This window comes from Triturus cristatus, chromosome 5_1 (genome assembly GCF_964204655.1).
Source record: "Triturus cristatus chromosome 5_1, aTriCri1.1, whole genome shotgun sequence".
NCBI lineage: Eukaryota > Metazoa > Chordata > Amphibia > Caudata > Salamandridae > Triturus > Triturus cristatus.
Genome location: NC_140587.1, coordinates 899,809,822 through 899,831,824, shown reverse-complemented (window position 1 = coordinate 899,831,824; position 22,003 = coordinate 899,809,822).

Sequence of the window (22,003 nt, the reverse complement as noted above, 5' to 3'; positions counted from 1 at the left end):
CATTGTAACTTGTGTATGGTGCTTAGGGGGTGTTATACAGAGAGTGTGAAGGTAAATTAGAACGTATCAAATCAATTCGGTATTTGTAAAGTGCAAACTACTCACTCCTACGGGTCTGATGGCACTGGGGGCGTAAGCTGAGCTGCTGACGGACTCGGGGTAAAGCTGGTGAACTACTGACCCCTACTGGTCTGAAAGTGCTGGGTACGGAAATTAAGTGAGGTATTGCCTAGAGTGTCATGCTGCTAAATTGAACTGCTGCTGGACTCGTGTACGAAACTGTGGGCCTGTGTTTGCTATGCTGTGAAGTCATGTGCTCTGGGCGCTGTGCCATACTTGTCCAACTTGTATATGGTGCTTAGGTGGTGTTGTACAGGGAGTGCGAAGGTAAATCAACACAGTGTTTGTAAAGCGCAAACTACTCACCCCTATGGGGGAGTAGAGGTGGTGATCAAAACGAGAGCTCTGTGCTGCAAAGTCAGATGGTCTGGCCGCTGCGTCACAGCTGTGTGGAGAATACACTTTGGCACGGGTAAGGGAGTTACCGTTACCTGGCCCTAAGATAGCAGGCCTAAGTTGTCAGTTATAGGGTGGCTCTAAAAATAGCCCTTGTGTTGATTATTTGGTGCTACATATAAGTGTGGATGCACAGCTTCAAGTTATTCAGGAAAACTCTATATCCGTGATCTGTGAAGTGTACTCCATCACTTCTGTAGATATCAGCCATATCAAAACGTATGTTGTTGTAGATGGACCCCATTTTGTGGTCTCTGAGGTATGCAGACACAGCTTTGTTGAGTTTCTTCCTAGATTTTTCAATCTGAGGACAAAATAGTTTTGACCATTTCCAATTCTGTATTTGGCATATATTGGAATATACAAAAACAGTTTGAGGCAAAAGTGACATCAGTTGTCCAAAGGTGTCCTTCATAAGCATTTCCAAACCTACCCCAGTCAATGTGCCTAGGTCGTTTCCACCACAGTGCACAATCATGAGGTCAGGGTGTTGGAGATGCAAACACGTTTTAGCCAAAGGCAACAATTGGTGCCACTTCAATCCTCTCTGTGCAAACCATTTAATGTGCACATTTTGAAAACCTAGGTCTAAGTCAATACGTCTCTGTTCTGCATACCTCTTGCACCAGAAAATATAGCTATGTCCTACGATCCACAGTAGCATTTTGAAGGTATGGCTGGAAGGTATGGAAAGATGTCTGTAGCTCATGCAGTTCCTTGGTAGAATAAGAGATATGTTTAAAGATGGGGAACAACTTTTTATTGCCATACAAAACAATACGTGATTGGGAGACGGAAATCATTCTACTTTAAAAGTAGGGTGCACAGTCGTTTTGTGGAAAAGCAGTTTCAACGTGAAATACATATCATGGGATAAAAGTTGTCAACTCAACCACACCTGCTACTTGCATTTGGAAGGCACTGTTCGAACTGAAAACAATCGTGAACTTTTAACCTGCATGTGCCGTTAAATGTTCGAGAAAATGTTGTATAAAAATATGGTTAAGTTTAAAAAGATTGATGAAATTTTAACCTGCACATGTTGTAGAATGTTCTAGAAAGTGTGTTGATAGAATATGTTGCACTTATGACTTCTATGTGTTGTTGAATATTTAAAAAAACTGTTTATATGGAAAATTCAAAAGAAACCAATTCTAATTTGTTATTTACATGTATTTATGTGTGGAGCAACAAAATTATAGACAGAACAGCACTAGGAAGAGGAAGAAGCAGGGAGTGGGGGGACGGGTGGAGATGATCAGAATGGCAGACATGCAAAATTAAGTATAGCACAAGTATAGACAAACAAAGGCCAAAATGAAACACACCAACAAGGAGCACAAGTCACACAACTCGCCAACATCACACTAGTGAGTGAGCATAGAAGTGAAAACCACGCTGCATTCATAAAGGATGTGTACAATGGCGGGTCGTTGGTGTTGTGGGATGTCTGCGATCGTGGTCATCATGGATGAGATGCCCAGCACGTGGCACATGGGCGAGTTCACTGTCTGTTATGTTGCAAACAGCTGCTCCTCCCTCCCACGAGCTCCCACACTTTTGTACGGTGCGCTGTTGTATCTCGTGCACTCGTACGACACACCATTGTAATGCCTATTTGCGCATGTGCTGCTGCATTCCAACTACACCATCACAGTGCCGTTTGGAGGTGGTGCATGCCACTTTACAACATAGACTGCTGCGGCCCTTGTGGCAGGCCACACCACAACACAGAGACACATTTACCGCACTTCCTGTACACGAAGATGTCCGAGACACCTCGTTCCCGTTGTTGGATAGGCACACCCCTGCGCTGACCTGTGTACTCCGGACCAGCACATGCCAGTTGTGTATGCTAGCAGATGCGTGCATAGCTACATGTCCAGGCTCACTGCCAACGCTGAGGTGATAGCAAACTGTAATGTTGCAGAGCTGGTGCCTATCATGCTAACACAATGACCAGAGGGACACACTTGCTCAGATGCGGGTTTGGGGGGCGTTGGCGGTCCCGCAGTTGTTCCGAAGAGTCTTGTGGCCCTCATGGCTGTCCCTGTATCATGCTCATTTATTCTATGGCACCTGTGGGTGTTCTGGTGTGGCTCTTGGCTCTGTTATCTTTCATAGTGCAGGTAGTCGTCCTGCTTAACACCATCAGAAAGCAGGTGTAAAATCCCTGGTGCTAACATGGCTTATCGCCGGAATTTGTTTCGCATTGCAGTTGGTGTGAAAGTTTTGATGTGAATTTTTGCGTGTGCAGGACAATATACGAACTGGGCAGTGTATCTCATCAAGATCCAGCACCTGACGCCCGATTCCCAATTAATATAAATACAATGAGGTTTCGTAAATGATTTTGTGTGTACACTGTGAGTGCAGCCACTACGTCAGTGCAATTCAATAAAGGATTTTTGCATTTAGAATAAATCGCAAAGGTGCACCTCGTGTCTTTTTGCATGGGAACGGCTAGTCTGCATTTCATTAGCAGCACTTTAATGGAAGTAAAGTTGAGATAAATCTAACACACTATTCAGAAGTTGGTGGAAACTGCAGACATCACCTGTATTCCCGCTATAAGTCCTCCAAAATTTAAGACCACGGTGGACTTCATCAAATAACAGTAATAAGAACAAGAAAGAGTTACACAGAAGTTAAGAAAACAACCAAAAACGTTCTTAATTTTTTTTTCATACTTACTTTTTTTATTCACATATATCAACGATAAAGTAATAAACAAAATGTATCAAAAAAATATTAAATAACAAGGTGGAACACTGCTGTGGGGACCATGGATGTGGACGACAGAGCCTGGAAAATAAAGCACAAAATAAGGACGTGTGTAGTGTGCATATCAAAGGAGAGAGACATAGAAAAAAAGAGAAGGAAAAAAAAAGCCAGAGAGAAAAAGAGAGGGAAGTAAAGAAAGGGAATGAGAAAGGGAGAAGGGAGAGAGAGAGTTAGAGAGATAGAAGGAAAAGAAGGAAGAGAGAGAGAGAGAGGGAGAGAGAAAGAGAGAGAGAGAGGGGCAGAGAGAGAGAAGGGAGAGAGAGAGTTAGAGAGATAGAAGGAAAAGAAGGAAGAGAGAGAGAGAGAGGGAGAGAGAAAGAGAGAGAGAGAAAGAGAGAGAGAGAGACACTGCCACCCCTGCACGTCCATGAGCAAATAATTACCTGGTGCCACCAGAGAGTGCGGCAGTGTGCACTCCACGTGCCCGTCAAAACTCATCACAGATATGTCTCTGAGTCCTGAGTAATGAATGGCGGAGACCACAACAGGTGCTTGGCGGATCGCACAGATGTCGCTGAGTCCTGAGTCATGAATGGGGGAGACCACATCATCTTCTCCACGGCCCGGCAGATCTCACACATGTCGCTGAGTCCTGAGTCATCAATGGCAGAGACCACATCAGCTTTTGGGGCCGCTAAGCCAGTGGAAGTTAAGTTCGTGCCACGTTGTGGTAGGCCTCTGATGGCATATGAGCTTCGGGTGGCACTAACCCTGTGCATCTGAAGTCCAGCCAAGGGGGTGGTAGGCCCCTGAGGGCTATACAGATTAGGGTGCGATTAACCTTCTGCACAAGTTTGGAAAGACTCTTTATGGTTGAGACACGTGGAGCGTCCGGCATCTAGTCAGCACCGGCAATAAAGGATGTGACGTTGTCAATCTATTATATTTGCGTGGTCACATGGCCTGTGACGCATGTGCCAGATGGGTGTGAAGTGTGGGTAAAGCTGCCCTCAGGGAGTGGGTGGGAAATGTGGAGAACTAGACCACTGACCTGCACAGGAACAGCGAGTATGCCTGCGACTGGTAGGTATGTGGGGCCATCGTCGGAGCGTAATCTGAGTGGCATGGCATCGTGTACGACGGATCAGGGCAGGGATAGCTACAATGCCACGGAAGGCTCATAGTACTGTGTCTGTGAGTGGAGTGAATGGGCCGCAGCTGTCCCTCCGAGAGCCTGGGTGCGAACTGTTCATAAATCACATTACATAAGCATTGAAAAATCATTTTGTGATTCAGTCCTTCAGCTGGCATTTGTCCGAGGTGTTTGTGAAAACATATCGGAGTTCTTTCTGTGATGGATACCCCTTTGACGCTACCTCTCCCCACATCAGCAGGTAATGCACCATCTTCCCACATTACCATCATACCCCCAACAACCTTCTTGGGCCCGGAAGAGTCCCTGTGCTGTTGGACAAAGAAGAGTCTTAGACATGTATAGATTTACATATAAAAAAATATTTAAAGAAAAGAACAACAAATAAGACTGAAGGGAGTCTGGTGCTGGGGTCATTGCCACGAAGTTGGGGTGACTGCCATTCAGGATTCAGGACACAGTTACACATGTGGGATCGGTTTGTGTTTAAGAGGGGTAGTGGGACTATGTGTCGCCTGCCTTGCATATCGAAATATGCCTCACAAATCGAAAGGAGTATGTTGTGTGGTTGCTGCCTCGGACTTGGGGTCACTGCCATTCAGGACTCAGAACACAGTTACACATGTGGGATCGGTTTCTGTTACAGAGGGTTAGTGGCACCAGAAGTATTGAGAGTGCATGAGCCTGTGATGATGCTCGGTGTGGACAGGCCGCACTGGGAGCAATGTGTCTTAGCTATAGGACTGCGTCTTGTGAAATCACAACTCTATCTGAATAGTGAGGCCTGCTGATAGTGGTGTAGGCCAGAGGTAGCGATGAGCAAGGGCCCACAGCCACGTGCATACATTTGTGGCCTCACTGGCCTGCGTAGTGCAGGTTCAGTGGCACCACTTGTCGCCAGCCTTCAATTTGAAAATTCTCGTTACTAATCGAAGGGAGTGTGGTGGTGTGGTCGCTGCCTTGACTTTTTGGGTCACTGCATATGGAAATATCTCTAACTGATCAAAGAAAGTTTGCTGCTGTGGTGGCTGCCATGGACTTGGGGTCACTGCCATTCAGGACTCAGGACACAGTTACACATGTGGTATCGGCTTGAGTTGGACAGTGTTAGTTGGCACCACGTGTCCAAAATTCAAATTGTCTGCTGCCCGCAGTGTAGACTGCTGAGTGTTCGTTTGTACTTGAAAATGAATTTGGTGGTTGCACTAAAGGTATAACTGATATAAAAAATGTTCAAGAAGAAAGGATACTAAAAGGATATTATGTAGATTTGAGGCCTGTAATAGTTACTTGCCTAGTGGACTCTGTAGTTAATGAATGAAGAAATAATTTCCATTGGGAGCCCTAGTGAGTGCAGTGTAGGCGTATGATGAAAAGATGCAATAAGTATAGAATACACTGGCGAAGTGTTGTATTTACTGAGTACAATCTTGTTGTTTGAAATTAGCATTTAAAAATTGAATTGCGAGCTGTACTGCCTGCAGTGTAGACTGCTATTCTATTTTAGTTTTCATTTGAAGATTAATTTGGTCATTGGAGTAAAGCTATAACTGATATAAAAAAAAGTTCTTGAAGCAAGGATACTAAAAGGATAATATGTAGGGTGTAGGACTGTGATACTTACTTGCCTACTGGAGTCTGTAGTTGCATATGGAAATACCCCTCACTGATCAAAGGGAGTGTGGTGGTACGGAGTTTGGGCCACTGCCATTCAGGACTCAGGACACAGTTACACATGTGGGATCGGCTTGTGTTGAACAGAATTATTGGCACCACGTGTTGCCGCCGTTGCACATGGAAATATGTCTAACTGATCGAAGAGAGTATGCTGCTGTGGTTGCTGCCAGTCACTTGGGGTCACTGCCATTCAGGACACAGTTACACATGTGAGATCAGCTTGTGTTAAAGAGGGTTAGTGGGACTACGTGTCGCTGGTCTTGCATATCGAAATATGCCTCAGTGATCGAAGGGAGTGTGGTGCTGTGGTCGCTGCCACGGACTTGGGGTGACTGCCATTCAGGACTCAGGACACAGTTACACATGTGGGATCGACTTGTGTTGAACAGGGTTAGTGGTAGTACATCTGCATTCCTAGTTTGAATTTTATAATGAGTATGTCGGCAATAAATATAAACATAGTTGTGATTTTCACCAGAAACTACTTTAAACTTTGTTATTTCTTTTTCAAACTTCACAACAGTATTATCTTCTATTTGTTAATCTACACCCAGACATATCCAGCTGTTATTTTCTGTACAGTTCTCTTGACTAGCAAAGAAAAGTAAGTCTATATCATCACAAATTTGTTTTATAACATTTATATTAAAACTCGATTTCATGCCGCAGGAAAACCTAGACTTATCCAGATGGTTCCTGTTGACTTTGAATATAAACTTGCAGATGTCTATTGATCCAAACATTGGTAGGATCCAATTTCTCGATGTGAAAGTATTTTCAAACTGAAGCTGTACATTTTTTTCCTAAGTGTCTTCTATGAAATTTCTTCCCACATTTCTTTCAATTCTGTCTTCTCAGAGTTGGCAATATATGATGTGACATAGTGAGAAACAGCAATTGAGTTATGTGCATCATATTGTATGTTCATATTTGCATTTCACATCTTCAAAATCTCCGTATTGTAATCATTATTGTACTTCGATGCTTCTGTTCTTTTTAAATTATAAGTATTTTTGGGGTGATTTTCGAGTGATGGTATGTCTCATTGCTGACATAAAACTGTTCACTCTTCCTTTGGAAATTACTGGACGTGGAAAGGGAAATCGACAGTTTGTGTGAAATTTATCTTTTGCGTTATCTTTTCATTGGCAATACTTTCCACATTGATGACTTCAATATGCAAATACGCCCCACTGATCGAAGGGAGTCTGGTGCTGTGGTCGCTGGCAAGAAGTTGGGGTCACTGCCATTTAGGACTCAGGACACAGTTCCACATGTGGAATCGGCTTGTGTTGAAGACGGTTAGTGGTACCATTTGTCACCAGTCGCTCACAGTGTAAGGCAGAGGTAGCGGTGAGCTAGGGTCCACAGCCACATGCATACGTTGGTGACCTAAACAAACCTTGCATAGTACCGGTTCAGTGGCACCACGTGCCGCCGGTCTTCCATGTGGAAATACCCCTTGGTGATCGAAGGGAGTGTGGTGCTGTTCCCGCTGCCATTGAGGATTCAGGACACAGTTACACATGTGGGATCGGCTTGTGTTGAACAGGGTTAGTTGGCACCACATGTCACTGGTCTTCCACAGTGGAGGCTGGAGGCAGCGGTCAGCAAAGGCCCACAGGCAGGTGACATTGACTTGAGCTGCACAGATTGGGAGCCTTTGGTCTTCTTAACCCATTATAGTCTCTTACATAATTTGCCTCGCTACTAATGTTGAATTGTGAACCATGTAACTCCCGTGTAGGGCGGAGATAGCGGTCAGGATGGGGGCATAGCCATGTGGCTTTGAGTTGAGCTGCACAGTTAGTAGCACCTGGAGTACTCAGCGTGTGTGCACCCTGCGATGAGACGTGGTCCCGGCGGGCTTCACTGGGAGCAATGTGTTTTGTCTAATGAATTCTGCATTGATAAGGCCACGTGGCGATGACTTATGGTGCAGTGAGTTAGTAGCACCTGAAGCACACAGCGTGTATGCAGCCTGCGATCATGTGTGGTCCTTGCGGGCCGCACTGGGAGCAATGTGTCTTGCGAATGGACTGCGACATCTGCAATCACCACTGCATCTGAATTGTGAGCCGTGCTGTCCGTAGCGTAGATCGAAGGCAGTAGTCGGTACAGACATAAGTCTGCAGTGCTGTGCCACTGGTTTCGTAGGGGCCCTGTGTCGAGGAGGCCCGCGGTTATGGCGGCTGCCACGTGCCAGGGTGACAGCTGCCGTTCTGACAGACTCGTTGGTCTTCCAACAAGTGAACCATGCCTAGGGCCTGGTCTATTTATTCATACTCCTACGCTGGAGTGGCATACGTTGGAGCAGCCCACTCCGCTTCCGCTTCCAGGGGGGGACAACACAGCTACATGACCGAGATCTTCCCCACTGCCTGAGGTAACATGGTTGCGTCCACTGTGCACTACACTACAAGTATCAATAGTATATCTCCACATGGAGAGGTTTGTGCTTTGCATAGTGAGGTCTGTGCAGCACATGAGCGTTACACTTGGCTTTGTGTGCTTTATCAGTGATGGGTGACTTGCCTTCTTCATATATAGTTGGTTGCTCATCTCCCAACATTCAGCTATTGTGTGGCTGAGGGGCATGGCGTTTTGGGAAGATTTGTTGTTCTGTTTTGTGCTGCCTTGGTGGTAGTAGGTAGGTGGTCCGGGGGGGAAGTTCTGGTGGTGGTGGGGCTGGGTGTTGTGGCGTTGTTGGGTGTCGGAGCTGCATGATCAGTAGCTGTATCACATGTTGGCTTTAGATGTGGCTGTGAGTTGGGTCGAAATAACGGAGTAGATAGTTGACCTCCTTACACCAGTTAAAGGTTGATGTTAATTTGTTACTGGTAACTCGGCTTATCGCCTGCTTTTTGGATCGCATTGCAGATTTGGCTGGTCGTTGAAAATATTGGGAAGTGGTGTTTTCGTGGTTTTTTTTTGCACGGGAACGCCTACTGTGCATTTCATTAGCGTTAGATGTGGCTCTTGTTTGTGGCAATTTTGTTGGTGTAAGGAATTGATGGCAGAGTGGTGAGATTTGCAGTTTTCACCAACTTCGGAATGGGATGATAATTAAAAAACACAGAAAAAAAGATAGGTTTAATGAGCGTTATAAATAGAAATTAGCATTTAAAAAACCTTTGAACTTCACTGAAAGAACCATAGGTTTCAGGCATGTTATAGTAAGAAATTAGCATTGAAAAAACCTTAGAAATTCACTGAAAAAACCATAGGTTTCAGGGACATTATAGTTAGGAATTAGCATTTAAAAAAGCCTTAGAAATTCACTGAAACAACCATAGGTTTCTGGGACATTATAGTTAGTTGGACATTTGACTCATATAAAACCAGAGAAATTCTCCTGTTATAGTTAGTTGAGCTAACTATAACTCGCGCCCCCGCAATGCACTGCTGATGACGTCACATATTACATCACTCATGACATGGTCAGTGACATCACTGATGACATCAATGATGATATCTCAAATGACTAAGCCTGGGCGAAGCACTACGCTACGCTCGCGTAGTTTGCGAAGTTCGCGCTACTTCGCACTACGCAAACTGCACATAGCACAGTGCGAACACGCGTAGTGTAGTGTTGCGTAGTGCTGCGGTAATTTTTTGCTTGCTCGCGGTCCTCAACGTCAAGTTGGCGACCGCGAGCAAGCAAAATGACATTCCGGCGAGACTTTTTCCTTGTTTGCGATCAGCAACATCAAGTTGGCGATCGCGAGCATGGAAAATAAACCTCCCGGCGAGATTCCCAACGCGAGGAGGTCAGGTTTCTCATTGCGAGGGGTCGCGTATTCTCCCGACCGCTCGCGATGAGAAACTACCAGTTCGCGTTGAGAAAGCTGCCGCTCGAGTAAAAATCTACTCGAGCAGCAGAAAACTACAGCTCGCACTGTGCAAGATGCCATTTTCAATGATTGCACAGTGCCGGTTGCTTGTCCGCACTGTGCAATCATTGAAAACAACATCTTGCACAGTGCAAACATGTTACTACGCAGTTCGCGAAGTGCTACGCGTAGCTCGTGTAGTGCGAACTTCACTTTGCGTAGCTTCGCGAAGTGCTACTTCGCGAACTACGCCCACCCTTACAAATGACATCACTGATGACATCATCCACGTGAAAATCAGATGCACCTGATCAGACCCTATTATAACACTTGAGACACCCAGTCTAACATACATACTATCATTTTCGAAACTGTGAACATACCAATACCAGTTAGTGCATATCCACTCTCTAATTTGTAGGTCTACACAAATCCATTCATTCACCTATACACTCACTCATGCATACAGTCAGCCATCAATACAGCATTATCATATCAAGTCACATATCTATACAGACCCTCACACACTGCCTCTCATTCTTAGTGTTATTCACACACCTAGTCAGTAATGGAAATAATCAATAACACATTCATTTACTCACCTGTACAGTTATACACATACCACATCACTTATTTAAACATATACTAACACATACTTACACTCTAATGCACTAACTAACACAACGACACACTGATCCATACAGGCACTCTCACAGTCACTCATTCTCACATATAGTCATTTATATAGTGCAACACTCATATATGCTGCCTTTCAAATATGGAGTTACTCACATGTACCACTGAGGCATCCATTCACTCACCAAGACACTCATACACACACTCACTCAGCCATACAGACCTTCACAGATACAGACTTCAACACATATACCTAGTGAATTAGCCACTCACACATCTATGCAGAGAGTCGCACCCCCCACCCACCCACGCAGACACTCAGGTACTCTTACAGGTACTCAAACAGCAATGAATAGCTCAAATAGATCCTCATTTAGTTGCTAACCAAACCATGGAACTGCTTACACACCAACTAACAACCTAAACTGTGTGAATGTCTATATCAGTCGCTAACACATGCATTAAGCAAGACACAATTAATTAGTCAATTATACAGTTAATCACACACCTACTTAATCATCCATCCTGAGTCTTATAAACTCATTCATTCTTCAATACACCTTGGCATATATATATTTATGAAACATATTTAAACTTTACAGAAACACACATTCACTGGATGACGTCATCAGTGATGTCATTTGGGATGTAATCAGTGATGTCATCAGTGATGTCACTGACCATGTCATGAGTGATGTAATATGTGATGTTATCAGCAGTGCATTGCGGAAGCGCGAGTTATAGTTAGCTCAACTAACTATAACAGGCAAATTTCTCCGGTTTTATACGAGTCAAATGTCCAACTAACTATAACATCCCTGAAACCTTTGGTTTTTTCAGTGAATTTGTAAGGTTTTTTTTAAATGCTAATTCCTAAGTCTAACGTCCCTGAAACCTATGGTTTTTTCAGTGAATATATATATATATATAAAACCTACTCTAGGTCTGGCGGTCGCTAGGTATAGTTAGGACCTACTTTCCACGGAAAAATATTTTTGGGGACTTGGCCATATCTACAGTGCCGTTTGAAGAATCGTCATGAAATTTCCATAAATAGTTTCAAGTTGGATTTTGTTGTTTATGGAAAGTTTTGGGGTGATCCATCAAGCAAGGGCTTAGAACAAGTGGGTAAAAAACGTAATTCCCATAGATATTTTAGACACACCTACAGTCCGGACTGCTAGACGGAATTACACCAAATTTGGCAAAAGGGTAGCTTTTGGTCCAGAAAGCCCATTTTAGGTATTTGGAGTAAATCTGTTTAGTAGTTTTTAAGATATTAAAGGAAAAATAAATTTCTATATCAGGACAGTTGGTGTTCAGATATGCTCTGATTGGCCAATTTAAAGAAGACTAGTCAATCATGATTGGTTGGTGACAACCTGAAAAATATGCTTTGGCAGCCATTACAAGACTCAGGAACTTGGTCCCTGTGTCCTGAACATGAATTAAAAAAGATGTAAGTGGGAAGGGTGAGCACACCCAGACCCCAAAGGGCACATATGTGGGTCCCAAATGACCCCTTCTTTTATTGTCTGGCCACAACATGGACAACATGCTGTTGCATCATGTACAGGACTGTGAGGCATGGTCCCCATTGAAATGTATTGTAGTGAATGGCAGGTTTTGAGGGTCTTAAAAAGTATTACTTCTAAAGGGTGATAACACGTTGTAGTTACAACATACATCATTTGTTGATTGTATCAGACTAATTTTAGGAATAGTGGGTTGTTCTAAGGTGATTTTACCCTATGAAAAAGTCTTCTCCTGGGATTTGATAAATTTGAGAGAATACTGTTTTCTCATTATTTTCTCACAGAAGTTATTGAATGTGCTCCAGAAGTTAAATGGAAAACGGGAGCATATTTTCAGTAAATTCAGACTATCTTTCTCAGCTACATGAAAATAAAGTCTGATCTTCTCGGAAAAACATGTACTTCTAACAGGAACAGCCTGTTAGTTGATTCCCTTGTGTTCTACTGCAGACTCCCAGAGTGTTCTAAAGAACAACAGGGCCCTAACAGTCTTACTTACAACAAAAGTGTGACACAACTGAAGCCATCTTGATTGAATCAAACTGGTAAAACTTAAAACATTTAATCTAGAAAGGAACAAATGAGGGGGTTCATTTTACCATAGACAGTATGGTTATTGCTGTAGAAAGAAAAAATAGGACACATTTTAAGTGAGTTCTCCAATATCTTCCTCTTTTATCTCACTAAAATATTCTGACATGCAGACTGAAGCATGCACTTCTAACACCAGAAGCAGACTGCCAGCTAACTCCCTGGTAATCAGCATCTTTAGTATGGCGTTCTAATGAGCAACTAGAGTGCTAACTTTCTGAATATATACCTAAAGTGTGGAACATCTGTACACCATTTTGATGGAATCGAAGTGGACAACTGGAAGCATTTTCTACTGAGGGTACTGCAGTAAATGATGAGATTAAGAAGCTTCATAACCAATAAGTCTCCCAAGATGGCCACTAGAGAAAAAGAGCCCAAATGTAGCACAAACACCACCCAAATGTAACCCTAGTGTGGCTCAATGTCAGAAGTATGAAAACAGTTAAAATTGGGTTTTTTGCAGTTTTATATAGCACAGACTTGACCTGAAGTTATTGGAGTTCTTTACATGAGCATTAGTTACATTACACAAGGACACATTCATTGTGGTTTTAGGCATGGTGAGATTAATTGATTTGCCCAGAATCACAGGATGTCGAGCTGACGCCAAAACTCAAACCTGGTTCCCCAGTTGCAACGACTGCAGCTCTGGCCGTATCACCACATTCCCTCCCCTAAGTGTAACATACAATCCATTCATCAACTGGATAAAAAATCAAGATAGCAAACAATTTAAAAGTGCTTTGTCACTATTTGAGATATGTTTCCTCATTTTAGTTTTTTCAAGCACTATCCATGATTTCTATGGGACTAAACCCCTCTCATTTTTAAAATTTCAAATGTAAATGCTTTAGGTATTAGTTTTAATTACATCAAGAAGGCATCAAGCGTGCCACACTTTTGTAATAAATAAAGAATGTTAGCAATCTAGTTGTTTATTAGTGTACTGTGGGGAGGCAAAGGGCAGGGGCATGCACTCAGATAATTTTGCGCAGGGAGGAGGGTAAAGAGGCAATACATTGATGATGCTGAGCAAGCGGGAGGGGCAGTAACATCACATCGGATCATGGAGGGCAGGGGAAAGGGGATCAGGGGCAACAAACCAACCATGCAGAAGAGGCAATAGAGGCTGAGGCAATATACCAGACCATTAAGGGCAGACAGAAGAGGCAGTGGCAATACAACCGTACATGCCAACAGACCAGATTCAGCCCCGAGACTACCAATGTTTTTAATCCCCAAAAAAGCTTTATTTTATCTGTCCCCTGCTTAAAATATATATAATTCAATGTAAGTCAATGGGGAATATCAACTCCCCAAACTTTTTTTTCCAAAATCTCCCTCTTGTGGAAATGTGGATTTTCCTGATCAGTTATGTCCCCTATCTTGGACCCCAACGGTTTTATATGCATGTTACAAGTACATGTATGTTCTCTCCAGTTCCAGTTTCTAAGACGCAAACATATGTGTGTCTACCGTCAACATGTTCTCTGTCAGATCCGCCATCAATGGGCTGGATATTCGATTCCTAAGTATGAAAGGCCACCGACTTTATATGGCTAAGTTACTCCATTTTTACAGTTCAGGCGAGTAGGCCCGATTCTGCCCTCAAAGCCTTTCCCTGCTCTCTGTCTCTGACAGCTTCAGCTTGAGCTCGCATCTGTATCCATGAACTTTGTCCTACTCCCTGTGCAGCTAACGGTGCCTGCCTCGGCCAGTTTTCGCCTGTCTGCCAAGAAGTTGTATTTCACCTTCGAATTATCTATTCTGCTCTTCAGCCGATGCATTCCTGTCCAGTGATTTAGGTAAACATTTCCTTTAGCTCACAAGCAAGGGACTCAGCCTTTCCGTCCTCCTGCAAGTGATTCATAGCCCTGTTGCCATGGAAAGTTTTCTGCCCCTCGCATCTCATATAGACACTTAGACGCTTGTACACGCACACAGTCAGTATAGAATAGATTCTGTCCGAGAGTCTCTTCCTTGTGGATAACATAGTTCTTTAAACATAGGATGTTAGATATGATTTGGGATTAGGATGACTTGACCCCAGACTTCTCGTCTCCACATGTAGAGCTAAATGTCAAGTCCCCTTCACCCCCTAGTTGCACGTCAATTACACGTCATGCTGCCGCGCGCGCATCTATGCCAAGTATTATCTTATAGATCCACCTATGTCTGATAATGCAAACCAATCATGTTTCTTTTATTCCTTATTACGCCTAGTTTCGATTATGTCACTGTTTTGTCACTTTTCTTATCAAATGTTACGCCTTCTACATTCGTTTCATTGTAATGTACTTATTATAAAAATACATGTCTGTTAATAAATTATTGTACTTCACTTCCTGAACCTTCGTGGTGACGGAACCTGAGGGCCGCGACTCGAGTCGGCCATTTTGAATGGAATAAAGCCCATTAGAAACCTCTTATACCACGGATTCTGCCTCTTGTTATTTTGAGCTATTTACTTTAATTTAAGATTCCGCATGAAATTCAGTCCGGTAATATTTATTTTATTTACCACATAATGGCGCCCGAATAGGGACACTTTCTCATCTCACGCGCCGGCGGTGCGTTGCAGGCCCGGTCTCCTGCCACAGCTGGACGGACCATAAACGCGTACCAGCAGGATTTCCTGTAAGCTCCCTCCGGTCAAGCGGGGGCGACTGAGGCTGCGATCAACCCAGACGAGGCGGTGAGAAGTGCGAAGTATCCCGACCAGAGCCTAGCTGAGAGAGCAAGATCCGAGGTATACAGAGGCCCACCAGGTTTTCCGAAATTCCGACGTCCAGAGGGTCCGATGTCCGCAGTTATCGAGTCCTGTCCATTCTCTGAGGCCTTCCGTTTCAAGGAGCTACTCGGTGAGTACCATCGCCGAGGAGGCGTGTTGACGCGCACATAGGTTGTGCCGGTCAAGACGGATTTGGGTACACAAATCCGGTCTGCACTGTTTAGCAGTGTATATGTACTGTTTAGCAGTATATCAAGTATTCCGAAGTATTCAGTTATTGTCAAGAATTCAGCGTGGTGATTAGTTAGGCAGACTGTCATCATTGTCGATCATTGTTATAATGTTTAATGTTTAATGTTTAAAGTATTCAGAAATGTCTTGCATATTGTGGTATGAATGACTGTTCATTGTTCACTGTTCATTATTGTGTTTCTCGTATTAAGTAAGTTCAAGAGTAAGTATCAGGTCAGTTGTCAATATGCCGCTCTTCTCGAAGTTAAGACAGATTACTACCAGAAAAGGGGTGCTTGAAGAAGCAGTTCCTATTCCTCCTAGAGACACTCCAGGACATTTCATGTACCATAAACATGGCTTAGATGCCATATTGTTTCTTGATCTATGGGTAGATTATACCAAAGGATTACCGGAAAGTCAAAGGTGGCCCATAGCGGGAACCTGGGATGCAGAGTGCATCATGAAAGTGGAGGAAGAGTTATGGAAAAGAAAGGTCAGACAGTCACAGAAAGACGCTGTCGAGTTATGGCGTAAAGAATCTCATAGACGAACAGAAAAAGCACGTAGACAAGAAGAGAGGAGTAAAGAAAGTTCAAATAAAGTTCAAGAAAATCTATTAATTGAGGAAGGTATCCGAGTGAAATCAGAACAAGTAAATAGGCAAAGGAATGCTCTTATGAATGGTATGTATCCCCTTCTAGCCGAAGGATTACCTAAGGCTGTTACGGAGGTGCCAAAAGACTTGCCACCCCCATTATTTCCAATTAAGGTACATCCAAAGGGGCATCCCAGAACCGCAGAAGATGTTTTTCTTTCCTCATATCTAGATGACGCAGCTCCCGAGTATGCTAACGCCACACCACATAGACCGTCTGGCGGAGGGGTTCAACGTCAGGATCAGGTATCTGTCCCCGTGCAACAGCAAGTCCCGATACAAGCTTCGGCAAGCACATCTGTTTCCGCATCTGTCTCCGCAGTCGACTCTACAGGGGTATCGACGCCCATAGTTGCTGTATCACGTTCGACGAACCCTTTCACACCCGACGCCCCAGATGGGGCCACGGGAGGTGCTAGCAGTACTTTCACACCACCTAGAATAAATAAACTTGTTTTTCAAGAGTCAGCACATTCACGTACACCTAAGTTCGTAAATGAACGTACGCTTAAGGAACTCCTTGTAAATTGTAGATATGACCCAGTGGTTGGTAAAGAGGACGAAATGGTCCTGGCATCATTACGTATCAGACGAGCCGCAGAGTATTTAGCAAGGTTACCAGGAATGACTACGCATCTGGATAACATATATCATTTTGTTCAAACAGGACGAGATCCAGGATGTATTAACAGAGCTATGGAATTCCAGAAAGTAGAGATACAGGGGGAACTGCTACGTTTCCTCATAAACTGTGTGATCAGAAATCAAGATCGTCCGGGGGTAGACCCGACTGCAATGCTTATTCTTACAAGATGGAGTCAGAATATATCAGAAGGGAGACACGATAAGCAAAATTGTATAATAGCCATGTGCCGAAAAATACGTAAAGAAATAGAGCGTATTCATGAAGAGAGATTGGGAACAGACGAGTTTGAGCAAGATGAAGTGTCCGAATCAGGGAACTCTGCAAGACAGTCAGAGACCATAGCCTATGTAGGCAGAGGAAGATCTTGTGAAAATACTAGATGTTTTTCTGATCCCATACACTCTGTATGTCCAAATAATAGCAGAACGTATCCGACGCCTGTAATGAATCTGAAGTCTCCTGAACATTCGTTTCAAGCCGCAGATAAAATACTACGAGAACGAAGAGGTTACCACCTCCTCGATTCCATGGATGAGCAAGAATTAGCCAGATCAGCCGTTCACTGGATTGTTAGTCCTAAAAAATACGGTGATGAGACCGTAGCACACACGTTTCTCAACCTCAGTACAGATGAACAACGTTTAGCTGGAATCTATATGATTCAGCAACTCCTCATACTATATAAGAGCCAACATGCTGACCCTGGTCCTTTACCTGATATATTAACGGAACTACTTACGTACAGATGGAGAGGTTCTAGTAACAAGCTAATTAAAGAGATATTAGTGTCACGTAAGCAGTACGTCCTTTTTGTAAATCCAGATTCTCTCTCCCTGCCCCCCAGAGAAAGAGCACCGTACTACATGGATAGACAAAATCCTCTACGAGAAGTGCACCCAATAAAAGGCGAAGACAATGAGTTTCACCGTGTATTTGTTTACACACCCATATCAAAAATGGAATTATTAGAAATGAAGAAAGTAGTACCTAGTCATGACAAAGACCCAGCGGGTTTCCACCGAGAAATTAAAGACATGTTACTGATGGGAGAGTACACCTTTCCTGATATTATGACGATATTAAAAGTGCTTTTGCCTGCTGGCATATATGAAAAACTGAAAGAAAAAGAGTGGGAAGTGGGAGACCAAAAGATAGACTGGACAGCATTAGCAGAGGAAGAAAGGGGCCGAGCCGCAGGTTCAGGGCTCGGGGATAAAGTTAAACTATTACCAGGTTTACTAGTACAGGTACTGCCACGTTTATTAACTACAAAAAAGGAAGATTGGGGTGCAATCACAGCCTGTAAACAAAAGCAAGATGAAGACACAAGCGATTATTATGCTCGATTTGAAAAATGTTTTGGTATAAATAGTGGTATAAAAGCAAGTAGTGACTCATATCCACATTTATTTGTGACAAAATTAGTGGAAAATGCATTGCCTCCAGTGAAGAATAGAATATTGAAATTCGAGAGTACCTGGCAAAGTAACACTCCGTCGCAAATGCTACAAATGTTACAGTATCATCACAATAGAATTAGGGATGAACAAGAACACGAGCATAGACGCATGAAGGATACAAAAATGAAAATGCTAGTTTCTCAGACAGTACCAGCAGATGGTCACAAAAAGGGTGTGACACATTCTGGTGATTCTGCAGTTCCTGTAAAAGGAACCTGCAATTACTGTAAACAACTAGGCCATTATGTACATGATTGTCAAGTCCTGAAACGAAATATAGCTACAGGTATTGCAAAAGAGAGACCACGATTAGTTAGACAAGATCAGAATGAAAAAGGAGCTATGCAGCATGGACAGTCCGTGCCAGTTCAGCAACAGTCTATGCCAGCCTCACAGCAACCCATACAGTTTGTGCCAGCTGCACCACCGTTGCCTGCTACTGCCACACAAACCACAACACAACAAATGTATCAGACTGCACAGTATGAATACCCTGAGTATCAGCGTTACGCATGAACCAGCCTAGAGAGGGAAGTTGACTTACCGCTTATCGAGATTCCGGTAGATCAAGAAGGACCTTATGTACATAGTGAATTATTAGGTCAAGATAGAAAATTCTTACTCGATACAGGGGCAAGTCGAACAACCATAAAACGTAGTGAAGTTCCAGGGGCACCCCTCTCAGGCTCTCAAAATGTTTCCCTTGGTTTTTCAGGAAAACCTATTGTTAATGAAGTATCACAGCCTCTACCACTTACGATAGGACCTTTGACACGAACTACAGATTTATTGCTTACTAAATCATGTCCAGAAAATTTGTTAGGAATTAAAACTCTGAAAGCACTAGGAGCCATAATATGTTGTTCTCCGGAAGGAGTAAGGTTGTTTTTGCGTGATTTTAAAGGTCACTATGTGTCTAGAGACATGGATCCCCGACTACAGACTTTACCAGTACATCTATGGGCACAAGGCCCTACGGATGTTGGCTGCATGAACATTACACCCTATCGAGTTACATTGAAAGCAGGAGTGGTACTACCACGAATGCGACAATACAAGTTACCGCATGATGCTGTAGTGGCTTTGCTGAAAATCATTGATGAGCTAATTGCCCAGGGAGTAGTTGTAGAAACAGACTCCAATGTATGTAATTCACCGATAATTCCGATTCTTAAACGAACTGATCCTACTGCTCCACCAGTGTACCGATTGGTTATTGATTTGCGTGAACTAAACAAGTGTATTGTACCACAATTCCCCGTGGTCCCTGATATATCATCATTGTTGACAGCAATTGATTCCGAAGCAACATTTTTTACTGTAATTGATCTCAAGAATGCCTTTTTCAGCGTCCCAATAGATCCGGAAAGCCAATACTTGTTCGGATTCAGTTTAAATGGGCGCAGCTTTAAATTCTCACGCGCTCCCCAAGGATTTACAGAAAGCCCCAGCATCTACAGCCAAGCACTGAAACGAGAACTTGACAGTATCCACATGCCAGTCAATACTGCACTGCTTCAATATGTCGATGATCTGCTGATCACCGCGAGAAGCGAGCCAGAATGTGAAAAAGCTTCTCTGACAGTTTTACATTTCCTAGCCGACAAGGGGCACAAGGTGTCCCCTTCTAAGCTGCAATTCTGTGTTCAGCGAGTTATTTATCTTGGTCACTCGCTGTCCAAGGAGGGAAGGCAGCTTACACCAGATCGCATCCAGTTAATTGCTAACATGTCAATACCCCAGACACAAAAGGAGGTGCGGGCTTTCATAGGCCTCACTTCATATTGTAGGCAGTGGATCCCTCAGTACGCATTTCTAGCAAAACCACTCATTCAGTTAACCACACAGGAGGCAGCCACATCGACTGTTCTCCCTTGGACTCAGGAACATACACAAGCTTTTGAAAGCCTAAAGGAAGCTTTATGTCAAGCACCTGTTTTAGCAACACCATGTTATAGCAAACCTTTTACACTCTTTGTTACAGAACGCGAAGGTACTGCCTTGTCAGTACTCACTCAGGATCAAGCAGGATCACGCAAGCCATGTGCTTATTTTTCCAGTACATTAGATCCCGTAGCTCAGGCTTTGCCTGCATGCCTGAAATCAGTGGCAGCGACAGCCTTAGCAATCAGACAAAGCGATGCCATAGTATTAGGACACCCATTGACAGTTCAAGTACCACATGCAGTAGAGGTTCTTGTGAACCGAACACAAACGCAACACTTGACCATAGCAAGACTTACCGGTTATGAACTGACATTGTTTCAACCACACATAGAGATCCGACGGTGTAATACATTGAATCCTGCTACACTATTACCTGTAATTGGAACAGACCCACTAGCTCACGATTGTATTGAAATCATCGAAATAAAGACGAAACCTAGACAAGACTTGACAGACGTTCCATTGTTAGATCCAGACCTGACGTTGTATGTAGACGGATCATGCATGAGAACAAGTAAAGGAGATTTAGTGGCCGCGTATGCAGTCACAACAGACACTGAAGTTATTGAGACACATTGTATAGATACTCTGTCAGCCCAAGCAGCAGAACTTATTGCTCTAACACAAGCCTGTATTCAAGCCACAAATAAGAAAGTTAATGTATACACTGACTCACGTTATGCATTCGGAGTTGTACACGACTTCGGCGTGCTGTGGCGAGAGAGAGGTTATCTAACGTCCCATGGTGCCCACATTCAGCACGGACCCCTCATTCATGCCTTGTTAGATGCAATACATCTACCCACTGCTATATCAATTATGAAATGTAAAGCACACACGAAGGTTACTGATACCATTTCTCAAGGCAATGATTTAGCTGACAGAACAGCTAAACAGACTGCTCAGAATCGCACATTAGACATGACAAAGCCAATAGTTCAGACCCCAACACAGTGTATGGCGATTAAGGATCCCACACTTGACGTAATTGACATACAGACACATGCCACAGCAGAAGAAATAAAGAAGTGGACTGAACTAGGAGGGATCCAGACAGATCAAGGATGGATGACGAAGGAGAAATCTGTATGGTTTCTCCCTGATTCCATGGTTCAAGCCATTATAGCTACAGTTCACAGTCCAGCACATTTAGGAGAGAAGGCTATGCTAGACAGCATTCAGCACATTTGGTTCAACAAACATTTACGAGCAGCAGCTAAACAAAAAGTTCGTACCTGTATGATATGTTGTCAGTTTAATCCAGGAAAGAGTGTTCCCGTAGAGCAGGGTGGATTTCAGCCTCCTGACCATCCTTTTGAAGTCCTCCAGATGGATTATATTCAGATGGAACGTTGTCGAGGATTCAAATATGTCCTCGTAGTTGTCTGCGCTCTCTCCCGTTGGACAGAGGCGTATCCCGTATCAGATTACACTGCCCCGACTACTGCCAAGCAGCTAGTTCGAGAATTCTTCCCACGGTACGGTTTACCACGTGTTGTATATTCAGATAACGGTCAGCCTTTCTCATCCGAATTAATGAAACATGTCTCACTCTTGTTGGGATATCAGTGGAAATTCCACTGTGTCCGACACCCCGAGGCAGCAGGTCTCGTAGAAAGACATAACCAGACACTGAAAATCAGACTGTCCAAAATATGTAGA